Source organism: Pongo abelii, chromosome 14 (genome assembly GCF_028885655.2).
Source record: "Pongo abelii isolate AG06213 chromosome 14, NHGRI_mPonAbe1-v2.0_pri, whole genome shotgun sequence".
Taxonomy (NCBI): domain Eukaryota; kingdom Metazoa; phylum Chordata; class Mammalia; order Primates; family Hominidae; genus Pongo; species Pongo abelii.
Genome location: NC_071999.2, coordinates 55,389,598 through 55,403,326, shown reverse-complemented (window position 1 = coordinate 55,403,326; position 13,729 = coordinate 55,389,598). Strand labels below are relative to the sequence as shown.

The 13,729-nt window shown below is 43.1% G+C and overlaps 1 non-coding gene across 2 annotated transcripts in view; it reads right to left on the bottom strand.

Annotated features, from left to right (window-relative positions):
* Positions 1–13,729, bottom strand: part of LOC103892244 (uncharacterized) — a 43,332-nt gene that overhangs the window by 17,797 nt on the left and 11,806 nt on the right. For both annotated transcript variants that reach the window (XR_008512907.2, XR_008512906.2), the window contains exon 2: positions 586–699. This is a non-coding gene — a transcript (uncharacterized LOC103892244). The remainder of the gene's footprint in view (positions 1–585; positions 700–13,729) is intronic.

Sequence of the window (13,729 nt, the reverse complement as noted above, 5' to 3'; positions counted from 1 at the left end):
TGACTGAGATATTTACTTTTTCTTATTTTCTAACCCCAAAAAGTCTTACATTTTCCAAGATTCCCACAGAGGCTTATACCTACATCGGAATCTCTTAACCAAACAACTACAATAGCTCATTCTTCCCTTGATTCATTCAACAGAGATTTATTAAGAACCTACTGATATGATTTGGCTGTGTCCCCAGCCACATCTCATCTTGAATTCCCACGTGTTGTGGGAGGGACCCAGTGTGCTGTTCTTGTGATAGTGAATAAGTCTCATGAGATCTGATAGTTTTAAAAAGAGGTGTTTCCCTGTACAAGTTCTTCTCTTGTCTGCCGCCATGTGAGATGTGCCTTTCACCTTCCACCATGATTGTGAGGCCTCCCCAGCCACATGGAACTGTAAGTCCAATAAAACTCTTTCTTTTGTAAATTTCACAGCCTTGGGTATTTCTTTATCAGCAGCATGAAAATGGACTAATACACCTACTGTGTTGGGCACAAAGATGCAAAGATGACTAAGGCAAGAAACTTGCATTGTAGGCCAGTGGAGCAGACAGGGGTGACAACACAAAGTTAAGTTCTATAACAAAGAACTTACTAGCATTATATTCTGTTTTCTGTGTTCTGTCCCAGTGTCAGTTCCACCATCCTTCCAGCCTCCACTCTGGTGCCAGTTCCTTTCCTCCAATTCAGTCCAGATTAAACCCCCCTCCTAGAAAAAAAAAAAAAAAAAACAACCTCAGTGGTTCTTCAAAGTGACAGTGGCATTTCCCAATCTAGTTTAGGGAAATACTAGTTTCAGGGAATCTGAAAAGGGGACCTGCGGTTTTTTCCCCAAGTAGAGGGTAAACTTTAACATGCTTGAGTTTTTCCTTGTATGTCTTTCCACTTACAATGACCCTTGCCATTCTCCTTTATTTCACTCCTCTCTCCTCCATCTGAACTCTTATCTATACTGTAAAACCCACTCAAATGTCATCTTCTCCATAATGCCTTCCCTGATTTTTCCAGTCTTAGTAAATCAATCCTTTTTAACATTCCCACCTCTTGTTGCATATTGTAGCACCAATCACTTTGTATCACTCTTTTATCTGCCTCCCTCAATAGATGGAAAGCCCCTGGCCTTTCTCTTTTAGCTCCAGCATGCAGTGCATTGCCTGCCACATAAATGATTGTATACACATTGAGCATTTCATATCAATTGTTCACACATTTTTAAAAACTCCATTACTTTCTTTCAAGCCACCAGAAAAATCAGGCATGAATTTGGTGTGCACCTTTCTCTTAAATTTAAATTCCATGTTTGAAACAGGGTTCCTATCAATAGACAGGCATCTGTGATGACTACATAGGGATCCCTAAGTCGCCCACTCCATCTTAGAGGTTTTCTTTTTCTGCTCCATTATAAAATCACGTCGTTAATTTCTATAATAAGTGTTTTTTAAATTGTATTAAATGTTGCTAGGTATCTCCCTATAAGCAAAAAGGAAAAAAGCAAGGAAACTGTATTTCATCCCTTCATACTTTACGCTACTGTCCCTGGTAGCATAAGTGAATATTTGTTGGAAACGTTTGAAAAGCTGTACTCTGGGAAAAAAGATAACCCCATCCCAAATCCCAGTTTAGAGCCCAACTGCATGCTCCCTGGGCTCCCCAGGTTTTTCCTCTGGATTTTCTTTTCTTTAATAAGTTTTTATCTGCTTCCTAGTTTCCAAGCACTTTCAGATAATCAGACAAACAGCGGGGCTGTGGTGGTCTGCACACTGGTCCTCCTCTACCTGCCCCATCTCCCCTCCCCTGTTGCCTCCTTTTATCACGGAGACTCAAAGGGAATTCGTTCACTTTGCCAACAACTCAGCCACTTCCAACTCAGCAAAGAGGCTGACTTATTTCATTCCCTGATAGGAAAAGAAACATGACATTCTCATTATTAAAACACCACTTTTTCTGGCTACAATGGGAAATTTCAGCATCACATATCCCCCAAACATTTTGATTTTTAGTTAAATGGTATGTTTTCTCCACATTGTAAACCCTCCTCTGACATACATGTGACACACACACACACACAGAGTTTCTCATGGAGTTCTAAACAGCCTGCCCTCCACCTTCCCCTTCTTTCCTATTCCCCTCTCCCCGACTCTCCAGGTCGGCCCCCTGGCAATCTGGTGTAGCTCGTCAACCCTGCAAGCTCATCCTCCTTGGTGCCTTGACGCCTGTGATTTCTATCCTCATCTTCAGGCTTCCAAACACAACTCAGGTCTCCTCCATAAAGCCTTCCTTCACTGACTACATGTACACAATGACCCTTCTCTAACACACAACGTATTTTAATGCTCACTGCCTATGTTAGCTTTTATTCCAAACATTTCTAGCCTTATGTTCATTGTTATGTCTTGACTTATCCAACCAGTCAAGCAGTGAGCTGGAGGGAGGGCATGAGCTCTGTAGTCAAACAGCTATTAGTTCTGGGTCCTTATCTCTGAGCTACAAGAAGTTCCGTTTTACTTTGTTTTAAATAAAGAAATTAACACCCTCGCCCCTCACAAAATCTAACATTTCTATGAGCATTAAACGAGGTCTCCCATGTGAAGCACCTGGACTTCATGCCCTTCATGAACTATCTTACTGCTTCCCTGACAGCAGGACCATGTCTTACCCCAGTCCTGGGTCCAAGGAATGCCTAGCACAGTAAAGCAGGATGTTATCAGAAGCAATGGTTGAAATGCCGAGAATTAACAAAAAGCTGGAAACATAATCCTCCTTGGCAAGGAAATGAGACAAATCTTTAATCATTCAAATCAATGTGCCTCTAGAAGTGAAATGGAACATGAGATAGCATAAAAAAGCAGATCAATCACAACACGCAGATCATTTCTATGCTTAGAAGCCTATTTTTACTGAGCACACATAGAAAAACAAATGTCTAACACCTTTGGCAAAGGCTGCCTGGAGTCCCACAGGGGTATGCATGAAAAAGTCTCCTGCCTTTTTAACTAACCAAGTTCTGACTAGGTTCTACAGTGCATCAGATCAAAAGGCAGGGATTTAAAATACTACAATCGACATTAAGTGCATTTCTTTAGTTTCTAAGTGAGTCAGAAAATGCGGCACAGTCAAGCTATAGACGTTTGCAGGCTAAGTCTTCTCCTTAACCTCAGGAGTCAGGACAAAAACAACAGGCCCTTAGTTTGAGTCTTCTCAGCTACACAATAGGTGCGAGGTGAGTGACTATTTCCAATTTGCATGATTCCTATAATTTCCCATAATGAAATGGAGGAAAATGCCACTCATCCACATAAGAAGTCTCACTGAAAAGCAAAGCACTTCTCTCTATTTACTTAAGCACTGGGCTAGAATACAGAGAAGCACAATAAATTCTAAACATGGTGCACATCTGGTCCAAAAACCACAATCAGTTTATTGCTGCATCTGAAACATTTTCAGCAACTGTCATATAATACATTTTCACACATTTCTAACAAGACATTTTCTTGGAAACAAAACAGACAGGTATATCTGTCAGTTCCATTTCTTGCAAACGAAACAGAAAAAATGTTTGGCTCAGATGTCTGTACCGTCTTTAGAGCAGTGTAGCTATCATATGAGGAGGGTATTAGTCAAAGATGCCAAAAGCTCAGCGGTTACTTCCAAAGAGTGGAATTACTGGCTATACAGAAAAATAAGATACATGCATGTATCTTATGCATGCACCTCCCTTCTTTCCCATTCCAACAGAACCGTTTATTGCACTTCTTGAAAGAGATGTACCAGGGTCTTGTTAAACCCATCTATCCCCCAGTATGAAAATACTGCGCTCCCTATTAAGTAGAATCTTCTCATCCCTGTGGCTCTTTGAGCAGAACTTTATTCAACATTTTATTAAAAACTAAAATGCAATTGAAATCACACTAAGATGCTTAAAAGCTCCACATTTTTACCCTAAACCCCTCATGGGCATTCACAAGGAGAGAACAGAAAGGTATCTGATAGCCAGAGAGCCCCAAACCCAATAAAGAAGGCTGCCAAAATGTCCCAATATAGGCCCCAGTGAAACCATTTACTGGCTCACTGTTGGCTGCATAATCTGCCTTTAAGCACTTTCTCCTCTGCAAAAACCCCAGAACTCCTTTAAGAGCCATGTCTCAGCACACAAAACTTTCAAGTGACTCACCCTTCCCTCCCCGTTCCCTGGCCCAGCCCCGCAGCCCCTCACACCAGCCATGCAGTCTTTGACCTTTCCTGATAACCCACTCACAGCTCATTCTGCCTGCAGGGCAGACAAGAAACGCACAGGGGCAAGATTACTGAAGCTTTGACAACATTCACAAGAAGAATAGACATAGTCAACCCCCGTGCACACTTCTGAGCCTTTGCCTGTGTGGCTGCCTCCACCAGGAATGCCCTGGCTGACTTTGCCTGGCGAATGACTCATTGTGCTTCGCAGCTCAGTTCAACCAGGGCTTTTTGGTGACAGCTTTCCCTGACACCCCTTCCCTTGCTGAATGAGGTGGTCCATCCTCTGGCATGGGGCGGAGCATCCCATACATCCTGCTCCCACTCCAACCTATTGCACTGGTATCCAATAGAAGGCAATATGTGTCACTGTTTCTCCCGTACCAGCCTGCAAGCTCCTTTAGGCAGGGCCTTGGTCATGTTCTTGTATCCCCAGCCCCTGGGATACTGACTTTTATATGGAAGGGACTCAGCAAATGTTTACTGAATAAAAGAATAACGGCAGCAATCCAGAAAATTCCTGACTGTGCCCAGACTGAAGGGCTCCAGTTGCTTCTCCATGAACAAAAAAGAGAACCTCAGGAAATGGCCAGTTGAAAGTTTTCAGATCTTTCAACCAACAAGAGCTGATGGTAAGGATGTCTAATGGACTGTACGAACATGAAGGAGGAAAATGCATGCTTTCTCAAGCTGGGCCTGAAGTCTTGCTGTTAGAATTAGAGAAATATGAAAGTGATAAAGGAGACCACCCAAGAGAAGGGAATTTGGGGGACTGCAGTGAATAGGAGACTGAAGGGTGAGCACTCTCCACTCTGAAAGACGGCAGGTGAACGAAAGGCCAGGATCCAGGCGAGAACCCAGGGCAGGGGAAAGTGGGACAAGGATTTGTCAAATTACAGCACCCTAGAATGGCAAAGGGTCTCTTGAAGATAAAAAGAGGTACATCCAGGAAAAATTTTAAAAGACTCTCCCCATGTGAGCAGATTAGTTTAAAAGACAAGCACAGAAGGGATTGAGGCCCACAGAAAGAAGGAACCCCATGTGGTGCTCATTTGAGTTGAACAAAGGGACCTGCACTGATGAATATATATGAGGCTGGTCCCGTAGCTAAGTTCCCATCCAGAAGAGAAGTCAGAGGAAACCACAGAACTTCAGAAGAGCTTGGTGAGCGCCGACGGGCTCACACACACGGGGCTGTGGGAGCCCACAGCCCACAGTCCGCAGCTCTGAGAAACGCATCGTGTTCCGCCTGTGGGGCAGTGTCCTCAAAGCAATGCAGGTGTGTTTGAAGGAGAACTCCTAGCAGCAGCTGAAATAACCAAAAACAGGGTGGTAAATGGCTGCCCTGGGCCAATACAGGGACAAATTGGCAAAGTAGAATGTTCCTCGCAGAGCTCTCCAAATGTTTGAGAATTCTACCATCGCTCCTGAGGTGCCCGGGAAAAGGCGAACTGGAAAGGTAGAGCCTGTTAACATTTTATATGGTTTCTGAGGCATCTTAATTTTTAATAAAAACTTCTTAATAATGTTCTGGATAAAAGACCGTGGTACTTAAAAGATTCTTTTTATAATGCCAAACTCTTTGTGCAATGTATGTATATATTTTTTAAAAGACCATAGTCTGGCAAATACTGACAGCCTGTAACACATACCACATTCTCCTTCCGCTTACTCCACCACCTCATACTGTGGCCAAGGGCAAATCCATTCAATTCTCTGGCCTGACTTAGCTTCACTTCAAGGTGAGGAGTTTAAAGTGAAATGTAACACAGTGGTAGTTTCCAACAGCCTTTGCCACTGAAATGTGTTCATCCAGCTGACATTGTTTAACCCTGGCTTTTGGTACATTCTGGAAGGCCCAAGCATGTGAAGAGACATGCATCTCAGGCACATTTCCAGGGATGAAGGCTATCTGGGGGTCGGCAGTCCCAGCTGAATAAGACAGCTGCTAGTAAGTGGAGGATGGAATCCTTGACACTCTCCTCTCCTTCAATTAGTGCTTCACAATTTTTAAAGTGCCTTCTTTGAGGCTTGGAGAAGTTGTTCGATTCACAAAGATTCTGCAGCTTCGTGCCAGGGCCAGAAACTTCACAGACTTTCTTCCTGCAGGGTGAGGCTCTGAAGACAACCTTACTGCAACACCTGTGGCCCAGGTTGGTTCAACAGTGAAGTGTACCGAGGAGCAGCTCAACTCTGCAGCTGTTCGGAAGTGGCCCTCGAGCTAGACTCAGAGGACGAAGAGACCAGGGGAAACTGTCATAGCAAAGGCATCAATGCACGATGGATTGAGCACTGTGTTCAAAGAACACAGTGCTTCCTTAGCCTTCCTCAGCACAGAAGAGAGGTGATCCCAGAACATGGTTGGGAATGAGAAGTGGAAAGCCAGGTTGTAGAAGATCAAACATTTAATTTTTTAATTTTTTGTTTTTTTTTTTTTTGTGGAGACAGAGTCTTGCTATATTGCCCAGGCTAGTCTCAACCTCCTGACCTCAAGCGAACCTTCGAACCTGGCTACAGGCTCACACTGCCATGCCCACCTTCTGCAACTTGGCCAAACATTTTAGGAAGAGAACATTACATTTCATGGGAACTAAGGATTGGGGAATTGCTAAGACTTTAAACTTAAAGAGTAGAGTAAATATGTCATTCACTTAGAAAATGAGTCAGTTGGTTGCATTTTATTACCTTTTATTTGAGGAAGAAATGTCAAGGATCCTGGGAAAGGCAGGGTTCCCTCAATAACAAACCCTGCAAAAGCAATGGATTTTTCCAAGCTATTGGTATCCCATTTGTGAAATTCGATTTTCTTTTTTGCTTCTTGAATTCATATTGTGAGTTTCAAAAGTCTCTTCTTAAGAAAAAATTTGATTTTTCTTCAAAGGACTAAGAAGCTAATAATATCCTGTGAACATAGAGCAAACACACCAAACTTGAGAAAGAAAACCAAGTGACAAGGAAGTGGGAATGTTCACATTTACTCACACATATGGAACTTGACTCATTTTCTAAGCGAGCAACACATTGATCCCCACCCTGTAATTTAGCATTTTTGTGCCTCAACGTTCTTATCTATAAAGAAGGAAAAATAATAGTACCTACCCATGGGTTGTTGCAGGGATTAAATAACTCACTGTATATAAATACTTGGCACAGTGGCCAGGATAATAAATGATAAACGTTAGCTATTATTCTTATTCCAATGAGTGGTTTGTATAAATCACAAAAAGCGATCCTTGCACACATGGGTGCAAGCAGTTTCCAGTGGTTCATTAGGTCTATGAAATTTGATATTCCTTGCTTTTCCTTGGCAAGAATCTTAACTAGAAGAAGTTATTGATCCAGGTAGCAAGATCCACAGCTCTACATGACTGTTTCCACTCACTGCAAATTTCCAAAAGTAATCGTTTCAGGCTGAAATTGTCCATGCCAGATCTCAACCCTGTGGAAACAGGCTTGCATTGGAAGATGAAAGCAGAATCCATACCCTGCTTCGGAGTACCTAGAGTGGAATAAATAGACTTTTTTCTATCCCAAAATAATGTCTTTTAGCTGAACTTTAAAAAATCATTAAGCATTTTAAGTTTAAGCTTCCCTGAGCCCTGCATACAATAAATGTGGGACCACCTGCTTTGCCAGTGATAAAAACACTTGCTTTGAAGCTCTTGTTGTTTTTAAGGTGTTTTTTTTTTAAACCTCCCTGAGACAAAGTGTTCTCAAGTTGAAAATTTACTTTTCATGTCCCAGTCTTTCAACTAAAATACTCTAGATTTTAACAGTTACATCTCTGATTTTTTTTCTCATTTAACTTAATATATTTTACAGCTTTGATATGCTGGTAAAATGATTCTGAAAAGTATTTTTAACAAGAGATTAAATGCCAGAAGCCCTCTGCTCTACCCCCTAGATCTATGCAGCCACGGGTCCTTATCCTCATGAAGCCAAGATATGCAGATACAGTGTTTGGAAAAATCAGTTTTTCAATTGCCAGACCAAGCAAGACCTGCAGCTTAATCACCAATATCCACAGCTCCTAATCCAATGCCCTCCACAATGATAGGTTACTGAGTAAATACATGAATGGGCTTTGGGTGGACCTCACTAGCAGATGGTTTACTGACTGTCATTTACTTGCCTGAATACTTTTTTTAGAAATGCTATAAGGTTTCTTTTATTATAAACACTACATTTCTCTAACATAAGAGTCTCTTCTCTCTTTGTCCTGGTTACCACCAGCCACCAGCAGCCAAGTTATAGGAGCAGTGGCTACACATGCTCAAACCCATGACCACTCAGGGTTATGGATGTTTTCACTTCATGGCAATCACAGTCCAACCTGCCCGAAGGAAAGCGATTGAGCAATACAGCCTCTCTGAACCTTCTCCCCTCTGCCATGCTGCCCACAACCAAAGAACCGATTCCGATCTAAATTAGAAGGGGAATGTTGATACAGGAGAGCAGCATTCAAGCACCTCCTCTCACTTGACTCTGAATCAGAGCAGCCACTAGTTCTATGTCAACTCCCAGGGGACAAGGGTGCAGAAATGATGGCCCGGAAAACTTGCCCTCCTTTCACAGCTCCACTTTAGACAAATCAGAGCTCTAGGGAGCCTAAAGCTCCTGAAACACAAAGACCAAGTTATTTGTTCCTTTGTATTTTCAGGGGCCTAGTGCAGTTGGTCGGGAGTTTGGGGGGGTGGAGGAGCTTAGGGAGGGAGTGCACCATAAATATTTGTAGGACAAGGAAATAAGGAGTGAGAAAGAGGGAGGAAAGAAGGAGGAAGGGAAGGGAAGGGGAGGGAAGGGAAGGGGGAAGGGAGGAAGGAAGGAAGGAAGGAGGGAAACTGAGCCTTCCCAAGCAGGCTCCAAAGCCCCTATCTTGCTAAAATATTACTTCGAGCACAGCTGATTAGAAAACAACCAACCAGCCCTACCTACCTGCTGATACCTCAAAATTGTGTTAATTCCTTCTCCCTTTTGTACCCACTCGTCCATCCCTAATTTCATTTTTTTAATGCCCTTTTTACAACAAAGCAGGCAAATGGTCAGCAATCATCTGATCTAAGGATATAATTTGTTGTCCAGCACTCACGATCAACTGTGTTAGTCTTCTCGAGCTGCTCTAATAAAATACAATAGACCAGGTGGCTTAAGCAACAGAAATGTGTTTTCTCACAGTTCTCAAGGCTGAAAAGTCCAAGATCAAGGTGCCAGTGAATTCAGGTCCTGGTGAGGGCTCACTCCTGCGTTGCAGTCACCAACTTCTCACTATGTCCTCACATGGCCTTTCCTCAGTGAATGCATGCGAGGCAAGCAAAAGATCTCTCTCTCTTCCTCTTATAAGGCCACTAATCCCACCATGAGGGCCCAACCTGCATGATCTAATCTAACCATCATTACCTCTCAAAGATCCCATCTCCATTATCATCACATGGTAGAGGGGTTAGGGCCTCAATATATGAATTTTGGGGAGTACATAAACAATATTTGTAGGACAAGGAAATAAGGAGTGAAAGAGTGGGGGAAAGAGGGAGGAGGGAAGGGAAGGGAACGGAAGGGAAGGGAAGGGAGGGGAGGGGAGGGAAGGGAAGGGAAGGGAAGGGAAGGGGGAAGGAAGGAAAGATAGGCAGTCTATAACACCAACATCTTTTAAACCTGGAGATCTCATTCATATTTGCAGCTTCTCCTGAAGAATGAGAACACTTGCCAGCCCTTCGCCTATGTTATCACCTGGAATAAACTGGATGTGTCTAAATGGAACCTGCCTCCTTTGGGGAGCGCATACCCGCACCAGGTCACCACAGCCACCATGACCACCTCATGCCTCCCATCCACCTGTTTCATTAATTTGTGCCTGGACCATTTTCAGTTTTTTGGATGACATGGGTGAGGAGGAGGAAACTCAGGTAAATGATAAAGTTTTGACTATCAAGATGGTGAGTTACCTTGTGTCTCTGTGCATGTTGGCTTACTTTAAATGTAGTGTACATTTGGAGGTGGGAGCTGAGCAGGGAATTCTATAACACATGGAATCACATTATGGAAAATCATCAGAGGCCTTTACTTGAGCTTTTGAGGTTTGTAGGCACGGAAAATTAGAGCCCTAGGGCATGTGATGATATCGAGGAACCAAAGACCAGATTCTTTGATTAGGGTTCAGGCTCTTGGAATCTCCTGATTGTTTGTCTTATTATCCAGGAGAAATATTAGAAGGCGAGTTAATGATACTTGCTGCTGACTCTGGATTGGGAAGGAGCCGCCTGAAGTATCAGTGGTTGGCTAAAGAAAAGAAATAATTACAGGCTGGCTAGATTAGAAATTTAATCTCTATAGTATTTTCCCACAAGTAAATGAGATTCAATTTATAAAATATCAGGGAGGATAAAAACTATCACACACACTCATCTCTATGCCCCTTAGAAAACTGCCTACTTTGGGACCGTCAGCTATGTGTTCCTTAGAGCTACATTCCAGAGGGTAGCCCCATACAGAGTGTAACTCTCAAACAGGAGACACTTAGAAAGGGAAGCCCTTGAACCTAACTCACCAGGACTGAACGTCCGAGCATGCCCTCCACCATTCATGATTCAATGAACACTGGGCACTTCCCTGGGCCAGCCACTTGTGCCAACACTAAGAATAGAGACAAGGAAGAGTCCACCTCCGGGCTTAGAGTATGGTTGGAAATGGGTCTTTCTTTGGATAGGAAAACAACAGAGAAGGAACTACATCCCTAACTTTGAAACTTCTGGGTGAACTTGGGATTTCCACACTGGGGAGCCTTGTCTTAATGTGAGTTCCTCCAGCACAGCTTGCCGAGGCCTCCCACACTTTGCAATCAGAGGACACCTGACCAGGTCTAGGGAGGCTGTGAGACTTGGAGAGTGGCTGGCCTAGCCCCAAGCTGTAAAAGAGGGGAAGCTGCCATCTGCACCCACTGCCCCCCACCTCTCTGTTTTTTTCCTCCAGGAATCCCCAACACTTTATGCCGGAACCACTGAGGGCATTTTTTAAAATATAGATTCTCCAACCTACCTCAGCCCTGCTGAATCGGAATCCTTGGATTGGGTGGAAACTACTTTTTAAATAATCTTCTCAGAAAATTTTTATATATCAAGTTAGAGAACCACTGGGTAGTAGAAAGAGCACAGCCATCAGAGCCAGTTAAACCAAGATTGAAATCCAGCACTGACACTTAATTAACATAATTAACCCTAGGGACCTGGGTTAATTACTTAACTTCTTTGTGACCCAGTTTCCTGTACAATAAAATAGAACAATGCCCAGCGTAGTTATAAAGTTAGAATAGACTATGCTAAACACTCATCGCTGAGCTACTATGATAATCTCATCCCACCTCCACCAATGCCTGTCCCCAATGTTTTGTAATCTGGTTTAAATTTAAGTCAAATTTCTCCAGGATTGTTGCCCTAAGGGTATATTCCTATCTGCAGAAAGAAGAGATTTGTTCACTAATTTTTTAAATCCAGGAAATAGATTGCAAATAGAAATGATTCAGGGGATTGAGTTGGTTTTAGCTATGGGTGTGAGCTATGGGTACCCTCCCATGTAGAGACAAAGTCAATTATAACCTGTCTAACTGGGAGCAAGACCTACAAAACTGGTAAGAATTGTGGGAAAGGAGAGAGGTCGCCATTCTTTCTCTTTACATTTCTGTGATGAGCTACCTTTTATTGCATGATAAAAAATGAGAAGAGCTATGGACTAGGAACCAGAAGACCTGGATTCAAACCAGCCATGTGACTTTGGACAAGTCAACCCTTTCTGAACCTCAGTCTCTGTCCATAAAATGAGAGACTGGAGTGCTAAAACCCTACTCCACTGACTAATGGGTTTCACATATTTTCAAAGTACAAAATATTCAACTAACAGCCACATAAATGAGGCAGGCACCAGAGCACTGAAGGAAAGGAAGACCTGCCAGGATGCAAGCTCCCACTCTGGGAGTCTGGATGTAGGATATCTCACAGGCGTCTGACGTCAGGCAGTGTTTACCTTGAATGTGCCAACCCCCAAGCACTTTAGCACTCACAAGAGTTGGCCTCAGCCCAAAGTTCCCAGTAGAAAGAGGAGTGAGCAGAGTGTCCACATGTCACCTGTCTCTGGATGCTCCAAGGGCAGGAGGCAGCCAGAAAATACTTAACCCCAAACTGGGATAGAAATGAGATCCATCCAAGGCAGTAGACAAAAGGTAAACCTGCCCAGCTGGTTTTCCAAGAAAGTTTGGAGAAGTTCATCAGAGAGTGAAACCCCTGTCAACAGAGCCACATGAGAGCTGGCAGTGGTGCAGCCATGGTCTCTATCACCAGCTTCCCAGCAAAGGCACAGACACATCTTTCTCTCTGTCAAGCCAACACGATTTTGTCAAGGTCAACAGCTGGATTACACTTGGGTTGAGGTACTCCTGCTTGAGTGCCACCTGGGGCAGGGGTGGCAATTAATGGGATACTTGGGGAAGGAAGGAATTGAGTGTGAAAATCCCAAAGAAATGAACATTCTACTTCCTTAAGATTATACAGGCCCTGGCGTGGACTTCCTTAACTCTGCTTCCTCTCCACTTTCTAATGTAGTCACCTTTCTTCTGATCTTTCCTTCCACCTCCCCTGTCTTAGAAGACAAGATGTCATCCAAACTGACAGTTTTGCCTCATTGCCTCTGGATAGCCACACACCTCCCTCTCCTGGATTACCACAGAAAGATTAACTCTTCTTTCTGGACATTCTTATTGGCTTATTTTCCTCTACATGTCCTAATTTAAACGTTGGCTTCCCAAAAATCCAGCCTCAACTCTTTGACCTCCTTTTTGCACATTTCCTCTTGGAACAATCTTATCCAAATCTATGGCCTTGGTCATCATCTTCATGCCACAGACTCTGAGTCAATATCAGAGGTTCCAAATTCAATCTTAAGGTTCTGACTTAAGTTTCAGATCTCAACTGCCCCTTTGGTCTCTCTTGTTAGCACAAAAGAAAATGGTCTAAGCTACAAGAAGGAAACTTACAGTAGGATGCTTTTCAGAAGGGCTTTTCCCTAGGAGGCCTATGTGAGGACACTTCCCATTTTCCCATTCAAACCACTCCCCCATCCCTATCCCATAGCTACTGAAGCAGTACAGGAGTGGTTCAAAAACATTGGTACCTAGATTTGAATTTTATCTCCACACTTAGGCAACTTGCCTAACCTCTCCAAGTCTTAGTTTCATCATCTGTCTTGAGGGGTTGTAATAATATCCACATTACTGAGTCATGATGAACATAAAATGAGATAACCCCTATAAAGTGCTTAGCACAGTGCCCAGCACTAAGAAAGAACTCAGCAATGTTAGCTATTATTATATGGCCATGCTTATTATGCAAAACAGTGATTCACATTCGAACTTCTGCTATCTTAATAGGGAAAAAATTTTCATTTTTATTTCAATTCTTTCTAAATCCTTTAACCCCTTCCTGCCCCATAGCTACATATAATCCAAATGGTAGGCACCAACT